The sequence below is a fragment of the Microcebus murinus genome, unplaced genomic scaffold (assembly GCF_040939455.1).
Source record: "Microcebus murinus isolate Inina unplaced genomic scaffold, M.murinus_Inina_mat1.0 scaf007_hap2_Mmur4.0, whole genome shotgun sequence".
Taxonomy (NCBI): domain Eukaryota; kingdom Metazoa; phylum Chordata; class Mammalia; order Primates; family Cheirogaleidae; genus Microcebus; species Microcebus murinus.
Window position 1 is genome coordinate 1079034 of NW_027438953.1, and position 16238 is coordinate 1095271.

Here is a 16238-nt window from a genome sequence, read left to right on the forward strand (position 1 = left end):
GCAGGCTGGGCGCTGTGTGGATCTGGCTGTGCCACACACCCACGGGAGATGGGCAGGCCGGGTGCAGTGTGGATGTGGCTGTGTCCACTCACCCACAGGTGATGGGCAGGCAGGGCACAGTGTGGAACTGGCTGTGTCCACTCACCCACGGGAGAAGGGCAGGCAGGCCACAGTGTGGATCTGGCTGTGTCCACACACCCACGGGAGATGGGCAGGCAGGGCGCAGTATAGATGTGGCTGTGTCCAATCACCCACAAGAGACAGGCAGGTAGGACGAAGTGTGGAACTGGCTGTGTCCACTCACCCACGGGAGACAGGCAGGAAGGGCGCAGTGTGGAACATGTTCTGTCCACACACCCACCAGAGACAGGCGGGCAGGGCGCAGTGTGGATGTGACTGTGTAAACTCACCGAAGGGAGACGGGCAGTCAGGGCGCAGTGTGGAACTGGCTGTGTCCACACACCCATGGGAGACGAGCAGGCCGTGCGCTGTGTAGATCTGGGTGTGTCCACACACCCATGGGGGATGGTCAGACAGGGTGCCAGACCTTTGGTCTGAGACCTGACAGTCCAGATGGCACGCATGCTGCCGCGTGGCGGCGGTGTCCCGGCTTGGGACAAGAGGAGGCCCCACGGTGCGGGCTGGGGCGCCAGGCACCGCGGCGGGCGCTGAGGGTGGGGCTGATCCGCCAGACCGCCACCCTGCCGCGCTCCCAGCAAGGGGACAGAGCAACAGGCAAAAAAAAAAAAAAAAAAAAAAAAAAAAAAAAAAAAAAAAAGCCTAGGGCACCCGGGATTCCCAGGCGGTCTTCTCCCATCCAAGTACTAACCAGGCCCGACGCTGCTTAGCTTCGGAGATCAGACGAGATGGGGCGCGTTCGGGGTGGTGTGGCCGTAGACCGCGGAGGGCGCCCCTGCCCCGCTCAAGAGGCCAGCCTCACCGCGCCTCCCAGGGATAACGCTGACCCGCGCCGGGCCTGTGGAGTTCGCCGGCCCGGTCGGGCGGACTCCGGAGGACTGAGGTGAGGGACCGGGAGGGGTGGGGTGGGGTGGGGTGGGGGGCTGTCTACACACACACACACACACACACACACACACAGACACGATGCGCCTCCACGGCTGGACCCGCCAAGGTGGAGACCTTCCAGCCCCCCTCCTCTCCTCACCTCGCCTCCTTCACCTACCCGCCCCCACCCCCAGCGCGCCGCCGCTGACTGCGCACGCGCGCTCACCCTTTGACCCCAGCCAGGGGCCGCCCTCCCGCACAACCCCTGTCAGCTGCGCCCCCGCCCCGTGGGTGGGCTGCCGCCTATTCCCCAGGGCCAGGGCTGGGGCACAGCGCATGGGGGAGGGGAGCGAGTGTAGGGGCGTCTCTCGGGATGTGTCCCATGGCTGGGGTGGGGCGGGGTGGTTTGGGGGGCGCTGAAGAAATCAGTCCCCTCCGTCTCCTACCTCTGGAAAACCCCCAACCCCTTGGAGAACTGCCGGCACCGCTAGCGTGGGGGCCGGGACCCTGCTCTGTGTCCTCCTGTGGCCCAGTCCAAGGGGCCTGGGCCTGGCCCGGGGCTGGATTGGACCCCAGCCACCCTCGGGTGTGGACTTGCTAAAAGCCGGCGATTAGATATTGGATTCGAGCTTCCTTGAGGTCATTTCACTAATGAATGCACCGAAAAGAGTTTCCTAATCCATCTGTGAGGGTGGCAACTGAAAGAGAATTTTAAAGCTGACAGGATAGGCGAGGAAAGGCATAGGAGATTTCCACACCCAGTAAGGCAGACTTTCCCGAAATGGAAGAAAGAAACGAGCAAACAGAGACACCGGTAGCCCGCCCGGATCAGAGTCTGCTCCTTAGAGAAAGCACCCTGACCAGGTTCACCCGTGGGTGGGTGGCGAGCCAGTGGCATTCAGAAGCGCGAGGCCCGCAGTCTGTGCAGAAGACACCTGCACTCGGGTGTGTGTGGCGGCACGATTCCCAAGCAGCTCCAAATGGTAATCCAAAGAGAAGCCAGGGAGTCCCCAAGGCCCCAGGTGTCCTCAGCCCACGACTGGCTGCTGTGGGAATGCGAAGCCCGGCTCCTTGTCTCAGAGCGGGACTACCAGGAGGTGTGACGTACACCCCGGGGTTCCCAGGAGGATCAGGCTGAAGCTGGTACTTGGCCTGAAAATGTCCCCTCGCATGGGCACCCCCTTCCGCTTCCGGCTCCTCTACTCCCGGTGCCCCTCCATCCAGGGGCCAGACTTTAAGAAGTCACCCGCAGGAGAATCCCGGTCCCAAAGGAGCCTTCTGGGGGACCCGTGCTGAGAGAGGTTGTGGGCATGGCCCGCTGGGGCTCTGCCCGGCCCAGGGCTGGGAGATGCCACCTCCCAGCTCCGGGTCCCTGCAGGAAGCGTTGGCAAGAACAGGGCCAGTCCCCCAAAGGCCCAGGTGCAGGGAGCCCAGGCCAAGCAGCCTGTGGAGGAAGCCACATGCCGTGCCACCCCGGGAACACGACTGCAGGTCGCGGCCCCTCCCGCCTCCTCCCCGACATGGCGCAGGGCTCAGAGACACCTGAGACGCTGCTACCAAAGTCCAAGGGGCATCGGTTGCTCCTCCAAAGCACCCGAGCAGACCGCGTTGTCCAGCCAGCCCCTGGGCCTCCCTGGGGTGCCCAGCACAAAAGTGCAGACAACCACCGGACTCGCAATATCAGTTTGAGGATGTTTCTGCCATTCTAAGGACCCGCAGGCCAGCTGGGCCTTCAGGCAGGACAGAGAGCCCCGGAGTCCGACGTGGAGAGCTGCGTGGACGTCCCCATCAGGAGGCGGTCCCCACCTCCGAGGCTCTCCCCTTGCGGGGAGCGGCAGCCCCAGGGCCTCAGGGAAGACACCAGGCTGGGCCCCCGCGGCACAGCGGGGCACGTCCCCGTCCCCGGCAGGCGACTTAGCGATGCCTGCGCCAGACTGCTGCGGCCGCCCTGCTGCCGGGTTCCTGGAGGGCTTCCTGGAAGCAGCGTCCACACCAAGCCCCTGGAAGGCCCAGGCGACGGAGGAGCCGGTCAGGCAGGGGCCGAGGACGGTGACGGGCGGGGAGGAGCGTGTCAGGCAGGGGCCCAGGACAGTGACGGGCCTGGCCGGGGAGGAGCGAGTCAGGCAGTGGCCCAGGTGGTGGGCCGGGCGGGGAGGAGCCTGTCAGGCAGGGGCAGAGGACGGTGACGGTGACGGGCCGGGGCGGGAAGGGGCCGGTCAGGCAGGGGCAGGGGCCGAGGACAGTGACGGGCCTGGCGGGGGAGGAGCGCGTCAGGCAGGGGCAGAGGAGACGGGCTGGGTAAGGGGTAGGGTGACAGTTAGGGCACAATTCACAATCGCAAAGATGTGGAAGCGACCCGAGTGCCCATCCATCCAGGAGTGCATTAATAACATGCGGCGCGTGGACACCACGGAGTGCCGTTCGGCTGTGAGGAGCAGCGGTGAGAGGGCGCCTCTCGTGTTCTCCTGGCCAGAGCTGGAACCCGTTCCAGTAGGCCAGGTGTCCCAAGAACGGACACACGAGCACCGCGTGCGCGCGCTCACCGGCAAATTGGTACGAACGGATGGACACCTAAGTGGACAGCGAGGAATCACCTTCATCGGGTGTGTGTCGGGCGGGCGTGGGGAGGGGGTGGGCATCCACATCCATTAGGGAGGGGGTGGGTGCGCACCGACTGGGGGATGGGCGCACTTGAAGCTCTGACCCGAGGGGGGAGGCGGGGAAAGAGCAATGCACCCGACCTGAACATCGGTACCCCCACAATACGCTGGGAGAAAATGAGAAATAAATAAGGAGACAGGGGGGAGGGGGGCACGAGCAACACATGTCACCTCAATACTTGTACTCCCATCATCTGCTTGAAAAGAGAGAGAAAAGAAAATGCAATAATAGAGATAAGAGACACTTTCTAAGAAAATGAATCCGAAAAGAAAAGTAAAAGGAGGCCTGTCGAGCAGGTCTGGGTGTGACTCCGGATCCCCCAACCTCCAGTGCCACCACCAGAGATTCCTACGTGTAGCCCATAGAACCCCAAAAGCAACGGGACGGGTTCTGGTCACATACTCGCTCAAAGTGACATCCTGGAATCCTTCCGGAACTCCCTCCCCTCTCAGACTCTCGAGGTTTCCTCCAGCGTGTCGGTTCCCACAGACCAGACCTTTGGTCTGAGACCTGACAGTCCAGATGGCACGCATGCTGCCCCGTGGCGGCGGTGTCCCCGCTTGGGACAAGAGGAGGCCCCACGGTGCGGGCTGGGGCGGCAGGCACCGCGGCGGGCGCTGAGGGTGGGGGTGATCCGCCGGACCGCCACCCCGCCGCGCTCCCAGCAAGGGGACAGAGCAACAGGCAAAAAAAAAAAAAAAAAAAGCCTAGGGCACCCGGGATTCCCAGGCGGTCTTCTCCCATCCAAGTACTAACCAGGCCCGACGCTGCTTAGCTTCGGAGATCAGACGAGATGGGGCGCGTTCGGGGTGGTGTGGCCGTAGACCGCGGAGGGCGCCCCTGCCCCGCTCAAGAGGCCAGCCTCACCGCGCCTCCCAGGGATAACGCTGACCCGCGCCGGGCCTGTGGAGTTCGCCGGCCCGGTCGGGCGGACTCCGGAGGACTGAGGTGAGGGACCGGGAGGGGTGGGGTGGGGTGGGGTGGGGGGCTGTCTACACACACACACACACACACACACACAAACAGACACGATGCGCCTCCACGGCTGGACCCGCCAAGGTGGAGACCTTCCAGCCCCCCTCCTCTCCTCACCTCGCCTCCTTCACCTACCCGCCCCCACCCCCAGCGCGCCGCCGCTGACTGCGCACGCGCGCTCACCCTTTGACCCCAGCCAGGGGCCGCCCTCCCGCACAACCCCTGTCAGCTGCGCCCCCGCCCCGTGGGTGGGCTGCCGCCTATTCCCCAGGGCCAGGGCTGGGGCACAGCGCATGGGGGAGGGGAGCGAGTGTAGGGGCGTCTCTCGGGATGTGTCCCATGGCTGGGGTGGGGCGGGGTGGTTTGGGGGGCGCTGAAGAAATCAGTCCCCTCCGTCTCCTACCTCTGGAAAACCCCCAACCCCTTGGAGAACTGCCGGCACCGCTAGCGTGGGGGCCGGGACCCTGCTCTGTGTCCTCCTGTGGCCCAGTCCAAGGGGCCTGGGCCTGGCCCGGGGCTGGATTGGACCCCAGCCACCCTCGGGTGTGGACTTGCTAAAAGCCGGCGATTAGATATTGGATTCGAGCTTCCTTGAGGTCATTTCACTAATGAATGCACCGAAAAGAGTTTCCTAATCCATCTGTGAGGGTGGCAACTGAAAGAGAATTTTAAAGCTGACAGGATAGGCGAGGAAAGGCATAGGAGATTTCCACACCCAGTAAGGAAGACTTTCCCGAAATGGAAGAAAGAAACGAGCAAACAGAGACACCGGTAGCCCGCCCGGATCAGAGTCTGCTCCTTAGAGAAAGCACCCTGACCAGGTTCACCCGTGGGTGGGTGGCGAGCCAGTGGCATTCAGAAGCGCGAGGCCCGCAGTCTGTGCAGAAGACACCTGCACTCGGGTGTGTGTGGCGGCACGATTCCCAAGCAGCTCCAAATGGTAATCCAAAGAGAAGCCAGGGAGTTCCCAAGGCCCCAGGTGTCCTCAGCCCACGACTGGCTGCTGTGGGAATGCGAAGCCCGGCTCCTTGTCTCAGAGCGGGACTACCAGGAGGTGTGACGTACACCCCGGGGTTCCCAGGAGGATCAGGCTGAAGCTGGTACTTGGCCTGAAAATGTCCCCTCGCATGGGCACCCCCTTCCGCTTCCGGCTCCTCTACTCCCGGTGCCCCTCCATCCAGGGGCCAGACTTTAAGAAGTCACCCGCAGGAGAATCCCGGTCCCAAAGGAGCCTTCTGGGGGACCCGTGCTGAGAGAGGTTGTGGGCATGGCCCGCTGGGGCTCTGCCCGGCCCAGGGCTGGGAGATGCCACCTCCCAGCTCCGGGTCCCTGCAGGAAGCGTTGGCAAGAACAGGGCCAGTCCCCCAAAGGCCCAGGTGCAGGGAGCCCAGGCCAAGCAGCCTGTGGAGGAAGCCACATGCCGTGCCACCCCGGGAACACGACTGCAGGTCGCGGCCCCTCCCGCCTCCTCCCCGACATGGCGCAGGGCTCAGAGACACCTGAGACGCTGCTACCAAAGTCCAAGGGGCATCGGTTGCTCCTCCAAAGCACCCGAGCAGACCGCGTTGTCCAGCCAGCCCCTGGGCCTCCCTGGGGTGCCCAGCACAAAAGTGCAGACAACCACCGGACTCGCAATATCAGTTTGAGGATGTTTCTGCCATTCTAAGGACCCGCAGGCCAGCTGGGCCTTCAGGCAGGACAGAGAGCCCCGGAGTCCGACGTGGAGAGCTGCGTGGACGTCCCCATCAGGAGGCGGTCCCCACCTCCGAGGCTCTCCCCTTGCGGGGAGCGGCAGCCCCAGGGCCTCAGGGAAGACACCAGGCTGGGCCCCCGCGGCACAGCGGGGCACGTCCCCGTCCCCGGCAGGCGACTTAGCGATGCCTGCGCCAGACTGCTGCGGCCGCCCTGCTGCCGGGTTCCTGGAGGGCTTCCTGGAAGCAGCGTCCACACCAAGCCCCTGGAAGGCCCAGGCGACGGAGGAGCCGGTCAGGCAGGGGCCGAGGACGGTGACGGGCGGGGAGGAGCGTGTCAGGCAGGGGCCGGGGACGGTGACAGGCCGGGCGGGAAGGAGCCGGTCAGGCAGGGGCCCAGGACAGTGACGGGCCTGGCCGGGGAGGAGCGAGTCAGGCAGTGGCCCAGGTGGTGGGCCGGGCGGGGAGGAGCCTGTCAGGCAGGGGCAGAGGACGGTGACGGTGACGGGCCGGGGCGGGAAGGGGCCGGTCAGGCAGGGGCAGGGGCCGAGGACAGTGACGGGCCTGGCCGGGGAGGAGTGCGTCAGGCAGGGAGAGTGGAGACGGGCTGGGTAAGGGTTAGGATGACAGTTAGGGCACAATTCACAATCGCAAAGACGTGGAAGCGACCCGAGTGCCCATCCATCCAGGAGTGCATGAATAAAATGTGGCGCGTGGACACCACGGAGTGCCATTCGGCTGTGAGGAGCAGCGGTGAGAGGGCGCCTCTCGTGTTCTCCTGGCCAGAGCTGGAACCCGTTCCAGTAGGCCAGGTATCCCAAGAACGGACACACGAGCACCGCGTGCGCGCGCTCACCGGCAAATTGGTACGAACGGATGGACGCCTAAGTGGACAGCGAGGAATCACCTTCATCGGGTGGGTGTCGGGCGGGCGTGGGGAGGGGGTGGGCATCCACATCCATTAGGGAGGGGGTGGGTGCGCACCGACTGGGGGATGGGCGCACTTGAAGCTCTGACCCGAGGGGGGAGGCGGGGAAAGAGCAATGCACCCGACCTGAACATCGGTACCCCCACAATACGCTGGGAGAAAATGAGAAATAAATAAGGAGACAGGGGGGAGGGGGGCACGGGCAACACATGTCACCTCAATACTTGTACTCCCATCATCTGCTTGAAAAGAGAGAGAAAAGAAAATGCAATAATAGAGATAAGAGACACTTTCTAAGAAAATGAATCCGAAAAGAAAAGTAAAAGGAGGCCTGTCGAGCAGGTCTGGGTGTGACTCCGGATCCCCCAACCTCCAGTGCCACCACCAGAGATTCCTACGTGTAGCCCATAGAACCCCAAAAGCAACGGGACGGGTTCTGGTCACATACTCGCTCAAAGTGACATCCTGGAATCCTTCCGGAACTCCCTCCCCTCTCAGACTCTCGAGGTTTCCTCCAGCGTGTCGGTTCCCACAGACCAGACCTTTGGTCTGAGACCTGACAGTCCAGATGGCACGCATGCTGCCCCGTGGCGGCGGTGTCCCGGCTTGGGACAAGAGGAGGCCCCACGGTGCGGGCTGGGGCGGCAGGCACCGCGGCGGGCGCTGAGGGTGGGGGTGATCCGCCGGACCGCCACCCCGCCGCGCTCCCAGCAAGGGGACAGAGCAACAGGCAAAAAAAAAAAAAAAAAAAAAGCCTAGGGCACCCGGGATTCCCAGGCGGTCTTCTCCCATCCAAGTACTAACCAGGCCCGACGCTGCTTAGCTTCGGAGATCAGACGAGATGGGGCGCGTTCGGGGTGGTGTGGCCGTAGACCGCGGAGGGCGCCCCTGCCCCGCTCAAGAGGCCAGCCTCACCGCGCCTCCCAGGGATAACGCTGACCCGCGCCGGGCCTGTGGAGTTCGCCGGCCCGGTCGGGCGGACTCCGGAGGACTGAGGTGAGGGACCGGGAGGGGTGGGGTGGGGTGGGGTGGGGGGCTGTCTACACACACACACACACACACACACACAAACAGACACGATGCGCCTCCACGGCTGGACCCGCCAAGGTGGAGACCTTCCAGCCCCCCTCCTCTCCTCACCTCGCCTCCTTCACCTACCCGCCCCCACCCCCAGCGCGCCGCCGCTGACTGCGCACGCGCGCTCACCCTTTGACCCCAGCCAGGGGCCGCCCTCCCGCACAACCCCTGTCAGCTGCGCCCCCGCCCCGTGGGTGGGCTGCCGCCTATTCCCCAGGGCCAGGGCTGGGGCACAGCGCATGGGGGAGGGGAGCGAGTGTAGGGGCGTCTCTCGGGATGTGTCCCATGGCTGGGGTGGGGCGGGGTGGTTTGGGGGGCGCTGAAGAAATCAGTCCCCTCCGTCTCCTACCTCTGGAAAACCCCCAACCCCTTGGAGAACTGCCGGCACCGCTAGCGTGGGGGCCGGGACCCTGCTCTGTGTCCTCCTGTGGCCCAGTCCAAGGGGCCTGGGCCTGGCCCGGGGCTGGATTGGACCCCAGCCACCCTCGGGTGTGGACTTGCTAAAAGCCGGCGATTAGATATTGGATTCGAGCTTCCTTGAGGTCATTTCACTAATGAATGCACCGAAAAGAGTTTCCTAATCCATCTGTGAGGGTGGCAACTGAAAGAGAATTTTAAAGCTGACAGGATAGGCGAGGAAAGGCATAGGAGATTTCCACACCCAGTAAGGCAGACTTTCCCGAAATGGAAGAAAGAAACGAGCAAACAGAGACACCGGTAGCCCGCCCGGATCAGAGTCTGCTCCTTAGAGAAAGCACCCTGACCAGGTTCACCCGTGGGTGGGTGGCGAGCCAGTGGCATTCAGAAGCGCGAGGCCCGCAGTCTGTGCAGAAGACACCTGCACTCGGGTGTGTGTGGCGGCACGATTCCCAAGCAGCTCCAAATGGTAATCCAAAGAGAAGCCAGGGAGTCCCCAAGGCCCCAGGTGTCCTCAGCCCACGACTGGCTGCTGTGGGAATGCGAAGCCCGGCTCCTTGTCTCAGAGCGGGACTACCAGGAGGTGTGACGTACACCCCGGGGTTCCCAGGAGGATCAGGCTGAAGCTGGTACTTGGCCTGAAAATGTCCCCTCGCATGGGCACCCCCTTCCGCTTCCGGCTCCTCTACTCCCGGTGCCCCTCCATCCAGGGGCCAGACTTTAAGAAGTCACCCGCAGGAGAATCCCGGTCCCAAAGGAGCCTTCTGGGGGACCCGTGCTGAGAGAGGTTGTGGGCATGGCCCGCTGGGGCTCTGCCCGGCCCAGGGCTGGGAGATGCCACCTCCCAGCTCCGGGTCCCTGCAGGAAGCGTTGGCAAGAACAGGGCCAGTCCCCCAAAGGCCCAGGTGCAGGGAGCCCAGGCCAAGCAGCCTGTGGAGGAAGCCACATGCCGTGCCACCCCGGGAACACGACTGCAGGTCGCGGCCCCTCCCGCCTCCTCCCCGACATGGCGCAGGGCTCAGAGACACCTGAGACGCTGCTACCAAAGTCCAAGGGGCATCGGTTGCTCCTCCAAAGCACCCGAGCAGACCGCGTTGTCCAGCCAGCCCCTGGGCCTCCCTGGGGTGCCCAGCACAAAAGTGCAGACAACCACCGGACTCGCAATATCAGTTTGAGGATGTTTCTGCCATTCTAAGGACCCGCAGGCCAGCTGGGCCTTCAGGCAGGACAGAGAGCCCCGGAGTCCGACGTGGAGAGCTGCGTGGACGTCCCCATCAGGAGGCGGTCCCCACCTCCGAGGCTCTCCCCTTGCGGGGAGCGGCAGCCCCAGGGCCTCAGGGAAGACACCAGGCTGGGCCCCCGCGGCACAGCGGGGCACGTCCCCGTCCCCGGCAGGCGACTTAGCGATGCCTGCGCCAGACTGCTGCGGCCGCCCTGCTGCCGGGTTCCTGGAGGGCTTCCTGGAAGCAGCGTCCACACCAAGCCCCTGGAAGGCCCAGGCGACGGAGGAGCCGGTCAGGCAGGGGCCGAGGACGGTGACGGGCGGGGAGGAGCGTGTCAGGCAGGGGCCGGGGACGGTGACAGGCCGGGCGGGAAGGAGCCGGTCAGGCAGGGGCCCAGGACAGTGACGGGCCTGGCCGGGGAGGAGCGAGTCAGGCAGTGGCCCAGGTGGTGGGCCGGGCGGGGAGGAGCCTGTCAGGCAGGGGCAGAGGACGGTGACGGTGACGGGCCGGGGCGGGAAGGGGCCGGTCAGGCAGGGGCAGGGGCCGAGGACAGTGACGGGCCTGGCGGGGGAGGAGCGCGTCAGGCAGGGGCAGAGGAGACGGGCTGGGTAAGGGGTAGGGTGACAGTTAGGGCACAATTCACAATCGCAAAGATGTGGAAGCGACCCGAGTGCCCATCCATCCAGGAGTGCATTAATAACATGCGGCGCGTGGACACCACGGAGTGCCGTTCGGCTGTGAGGAGCAGCGGTGAGAGGGCGCCTCTCGTGTTCTCCTGGCCAGAGCTGGAACCCGTTCCAGTAGGCCAGGTATCCCAAGAACGGACACACGAGCACCGCGTGCGCGCGCTCACCGGCAAATTGGTACGAACGGATGGACGCCTAAGTGGACAGCGAGGAATCACCTTCATCGGGTGGGTGTCGGGCGGGCGTGGGGAGGGGGTGGGCATCCACATCCATTAGGGAGGGGGTGGGTGCGCACCGACTGGGGGATGGGCGCACTTGAAGCTCTGACCCGAGGGGGGAGGCGGGGAAAGAGCAATGCACCCGACCTGAACATCGGTACCCCCACAATACGCTGGGAGAAAATGAGAAATAAATAAGGAGACAGGGGGGAGGGGGGCACGGGCAACACATGTCACCTCAATACTTGTACTCCCATCATCTGCTTGAAAAGAGAGAGAAAAGAAAATGCAATAATAGAGATAAGAGACACTTTCTAAGAAAATGAATCCGAAAAGAAAAGTAAAAGGAGGCCTGTCGAGCAGGTCTGGGTGTGACTCCGGATCCCCCAACCTCCAGTGCCACCACCAGAGATTCCTACGTGTAGCCCATAGAACCCCAAAAGCAACGGGACGGGTTCTGGTCACATACTCGCTCAAAGTGACATCCTGGAATCCTTCCGGAACTCCCTCCCCTCTCAGACTCTCGAGGTTTCCTCCAGCGTGTCGGTTCCCACAGACCAGACCTTTGGTCTGAGACCTGACAGTCCAGATGGCACGCATGCTGCCCCGTGGCGGCGGTGTCCCGGCTTGGGACAAGAGGAGGCCCCACGGTGCGGGCTGGGGCGGCAGGCACCGCGGCGGGCGCTGAGGGTGGGGGTGATCCGCCGGACCGCCACCCCGCCGCGCTCCCAGCAAGGGGACAGAGCAACAGGCAAAAAAAAAAAAAAAAAAAAGCCTAGGGCACCCGGGATTCCCAGGCGGTCTTCTCCCATCCAAGTACTAACCAGGCCCGACGCTGCTTAGCTTCGGAGATCAGACGAGATGGGGCGCGTTCGGGGTGGTGTGGCCGTAGACCGCGGAGGGCGCCCCTGCCCCGCTCAAGAGGCCAGCCTCACCGCGCCTCCCAGGGATAACGCTGACCCGCGCCGGGCCTGTGGAGTTCGCCGGCCCGGTCGGGCGGACTCCGGAGGACTGAGGTGAGGGACCGGGAGGGGTGGGGTGGGGTGGGGTGGGGGGCTGTCTACACACACACACACACACACACACACAAACAGACACGATGCGCCTCCACGGCTGGACCCGCCAAGGTGGAGACCTTCCAGCCCCCCTCCTCTCCTCACCTCGCCTCCTTCACCTACCCGCCCCCACCCCCAGCGCGCCGCCGCTGACTGCGCACGCGCGCTCACCCTTTGACCCCAGCCAGGGGCCGCCCTCCCGCACAACCCCTGTCAGCTGCGCCCCCGCCCCGTGGGTGGGCTGCCGCCTATTCCCCAGGGCCAGGGCTGGGGCACAGCGCATGGGGGAGGGGAGCGAGTGTAGGGGCGTCTCTCGGGATGTGTCCCATGGCTGGGGTGGGGCGGGGTGGTTTGGGGGGCGCTGAAGAAATCAGTCCCCTCCGTCTCCTACCTCTGGAAAACCCCCAACCCCTTGGAGAACTGCCGGCACCGCTAGCGTGGGGGCCGGGACCCTGCTCTGTGTCCTCCTGTGGCCCAGTCCAAGGGGCCTGGGCCTGGCCCGGGGCTGGATTGGACCCCAGCCACCCTCGGGTGTGGACTTGCTAAAAGCCGGCGATTAGATATTGGATTCGAGCTTCCTTGAGGTCATTTCACTAATGAATGCACCGAAAAGAGTTTCCTAATCCATCTGTGAGGGTGGCAACTGAAAGAGAATTTTAAAGCTGACAGGATAGGCGAGGAAAGGCATAGGAGATTTCCACACCCAGTAAGGAAGACTTTCCCGAAATGGAAGAAAGAAACGAGCAAACAGAGACACCGGTAGCCCGCCCGGATCAGAGTCTGCTCCTTAGAGAAAGCACCCTGACCAGGTTCACCCGTGGGTGGGTGGCGAGCCAGTGGCATTCAGAAGCGCGAGGCCCGCAGTCTGTGCAGAAGACACCTGCACTCGGGTGTGTGTGGCGGCACGATTCCCAAGCAGCTCCAAATGGTAATCCAAAGAGAAGCCAGGGAGTCCCCAAGGCCCCAGGTGTCCTCAGCCCACGACTGGCTGCTGTGGGAATGCGAAGCCCGGCTCCTTGTCTCAGAGCGGGACTACCAGGAGGTGTGACGTACACCCCGGGGTTCCCAGGAGGATCAGGCTGAAGCTGGTACTTGGCCTGAAAATGTCCCCTCGCATGGGCACCCCCTTCCGCTTCCGGCTCCTCTACTCCCGGTGCCCCTCCATCCAGGGGCCAGACTTTAAGAAGTCACCCGCAGGAGAATCCCGGTCCCAAAGGAGCCTTCTGGGGGACCCGTGCTGAGAGAGGTTGTGGGCATGGCCCGCTGGGGCTCTGCCCGGCCCAGGGCTGGGAGATGCCACCTCCCAGCTCCGGGTCCCTGCAGGAAGCGTTGGCAAGAACAGGGCCAGTCCCCCAAAGGCCCAGGTGCAGGGAGCCCAGGCCAAGCAGCCTGTGGAGGAAGCCACATGCCGTGCCACCCCGGGAACACGACTGCAGGTCGCGGCCCCTCCCGCCTCCTCCCCGACATGGCGCAGGGCTCAGAGACACCTGAGACGCTGCTACCAAAGTCCAAGGGGCATCGGTTGCTCCTCCAAAGCACCCGAGCAGACCGCGTTGTCCAGCCAGCCCCTGGGCCTCCCTGGGGTGCCCAGCACAAAAGTGCAGACAACCACCGGACTCGCAATATCAGTTTGAGGATGTTTCTGCCATTCTAAGGACCCGCAGGCCAGCTGGGCCTTCAGGCAGGACAGAGAGCCCCGGAGTCCGACGTGGAGAGCTGCGTGGACGTCCCCATCAGGAGGCGGTCCCCACCTCCGAGGCTCTCCCCTTGCGGGGAGCGGCAGCCCCAGGGCCTCAGGGAAGACACCAGGCTGGGCCCCCGCGGCACAGCGGGGCACGTCCCCGTCCCCGGCAGGCGACTTAGCGATGCCTGCGCCAGACTGCTGCGGCCGCCCTGCTGCCGGGTTCCTGGAGGGCTTCCTGGAAGCAGCGTCCACACCAAGCCCCTGGAAGGCCCAGGCGACGGAGGAGCCGGTCAGGCAGGGGCCGAGGACGGTGACGGGCGGGGAGGAGCGTGTCAGGCAGGGGCCGGGGACGGTGACAGGCCGGGCGGGAAGGAGCCGGTCAGGCAGGGGCCCAGGACAGTGACGGGCCTGGCCGGGGAGGAGCGAGTCAGGCAGTGGCCCAGGTGGTGGGCCGGGCGGGGAGGAGCCTGTCAGGCAGGGGCAGAGGACGGTGACGGTGACGGGCCGGGGCGGGAAGGGGCCGGTCAGGCAGGGGCAGGGGCCGAGGACAGTGACGGGCCTGGCGGGGGAGGAGCGCGTCAGGCAGGGGCAGAGGAGACGGGCTGGGTAAGGGGTAGGGTGACAGTTAGGGCACAATTCACAATCGCAAAGATGTGGAAGCGACCCGAGTGCCCATCCATCCAGGAGTGCATTAATAACATGCGGCGCGTGGACACCACGGAGTGCCGTTCGGCTGTGAGGAGCAGCGGTGAGAGGGCGCCTCTCGTGTTCTCCTGGCCAGAGCTGGAACCCGTTCCAGTAGGCCAGGTATCCCAAGAACGGACACACGAGCACCGCGTGCGCGCGCTCACCGGCAAATTGGTACGAACGGATGGACGCCTAAGTGGACAGCGAGGAATCACCTTCATCGGGTGGGTGTCGGGCGGGCGTGGGGAGGGGGTGGGCATCCACATCCATTAGGGAGGGGGTGGGTGCGCACCGACTGGGGGATGGGCGCACTTGAAGCTCTGACCCGAGGGGGGAGGCGGGGAAAGAGCAATGCACCCGACCTGAACATCGGTACCCCCACAATACGCTGGGAGAAAATGAGAAATAAATAAGGAGACAGGGGGGAGGGGGGCACGGGCAACACATGTCACCTCAATACTTGTACTCCCATCATCTGCTTGAAAAGAGAGAGAAAAGAAAATGCAATAATAGAGATAAGAGACACTTTCTAAGAAAATGAATCCGAAAAGAAAAGTAAAAGGAGGCCTGTCGAGCAGGTCTGGGTGTGACTCCGGATCCCCCAACCTCCAGTGCCACCACCAGAGATTCCTACGTGTAGCCCATAGAACCCCAAAAGCAACGGGACGGGTTCTGGTCACATACTCGCTCAAAGTGACATCCTGGAATCCTTCCGGAACTCCCTCCCCTCTCAGACTCTCGAGGTTTCCTCCAGCGTGTCGGTTCCCACAGACCAGACCTTTGGTCTGAGACCTGACAGTCCAGATGGCACGCATGCTGCCCCGTGGCGGCGGTGTCCCGGCTTGGGACAAGAGGAGGCCCCACGGTGCGGGCTGGGGCGGCAGGCACCGCGGCGGGCGCTGAGGGTGGGGGTGATCCGCCGGACCGCCACCCCGCCGCGCTCCCAGCAAGGGGACAGAGCAACAGGCAAAAAAAAAAAAAAAAAAAGCCTAGGGCACCCGGGATTCCCAGGCGGTCTTCTCCCATCCAAGTACTAACCAGGCCCGACGCTGCTTAGCTTCGGAGATCAGACGAGATGGGGCGCGTTCGGGGTGGTGTGGCCGTAGACCGCGGAGGGCGCCCCTGCCCCGCTCAAGAGGCCAGCCTCACCGCGCCTCCCAGGGATAACGCTGACCCGCGCCGGGCCTGTGGAGTTCGCCGGCCCGGTCGGGCGGACTCCGGAGGACTGAGGTGAGGGACCGGGAGGGGTGGGGTGGGGTGGGGTGGGGGGCTGTCTACACACACACACACACACACACACACAAACAGACACGATGCGCCTCCACGGCTGGACCCGCCAAGGTGGAGACCTTCCAGCCCCCCTCCTCTCCTCACCTGGCCTCCTTCACCTACCCGCCCCCACCCCCAGCGCGCCGCCGCTGACTGCGCACGCGCGCTCACCCTTTGACCCCAGCCAGGGGCCGCCCTCCCGCACAACCCCTGTCAGCTGCGCCCCCGCCCCGTGGGTGGGCTGCCGCCTATTCCCCAGGGCCAGGGCTGGGGCACAGCGCATGGGGGAGGGGAGCGAGTGTAGGGGCGTCTCTCGGGATGTGTCCCATGGCTGGGGTGGGGCGGGGTGGTTTGGGGGGCGCTGAAGAAATCAGTCCCCTCCGTCTCCTACCTCTGGAAAACCCCCAACCCCTTGGAGAACTGCCGGCACCGCTAGCGTGGGGGCCGGGACCCTGCTCTGTGTCCTCCTGTGGCCCAGTCCAAGGGGCCTGGGCCTGGCCCGGGGCTGGATTGGACCCCAGCCACCCTCGGGTGTGGACTTGCTAAAAGCCGGCGATTAGATATTGGATTCGAGCTTCCTTGAGGTCATTTCACTAATGAATGCACCGAAAAGAGTTTCCTAATCCATCTGTGAGGGTGGCAACTGAAAGAGAATTTTAAAG

General features: G+C 64.3%; 5 pseudogenes; all 5 read right to left on the reverse strand.

The window, feature by feature from the left end:
* Positions 1 to 777: 777 nt before the first annotated feature.
* Positions 778 to 899, reverse strand: LOC142866921 (uncharacterized; annotated as a pseudogene).
* A 3471-nt stretch (positions 900 to 4370) lies between these two features.
* Positions 4371 to 4492, reverse strand: LOC142866922 (uncharacterized; annotated as a pseudogene).
* A 3520-nt stretch (positions 4493 to 8012) lies between these two features.
* LOC142866923 (uncharacterized) lies at positions 8013 to 8134 on the reverse strand (annotated as a pseudogene).
* A 3519-nt stretch (positions 8135 to 11653) lies between these two features.
* LOC142866924 (uncharacterized) lies at positions 11654 to 11775 on the reverse strand (annotated as a pseudogene).
* Positions 11776 to 15293: 3518 nt separating this feature from the next.
* LOC142866925 (uncharacterized) lies at positions 15294 to 15415 on the reverse strand (annotated as a pseudogene).
* Between the last annotated feature and the right edge of the window lie 823 nt (positions 15416 to 16238).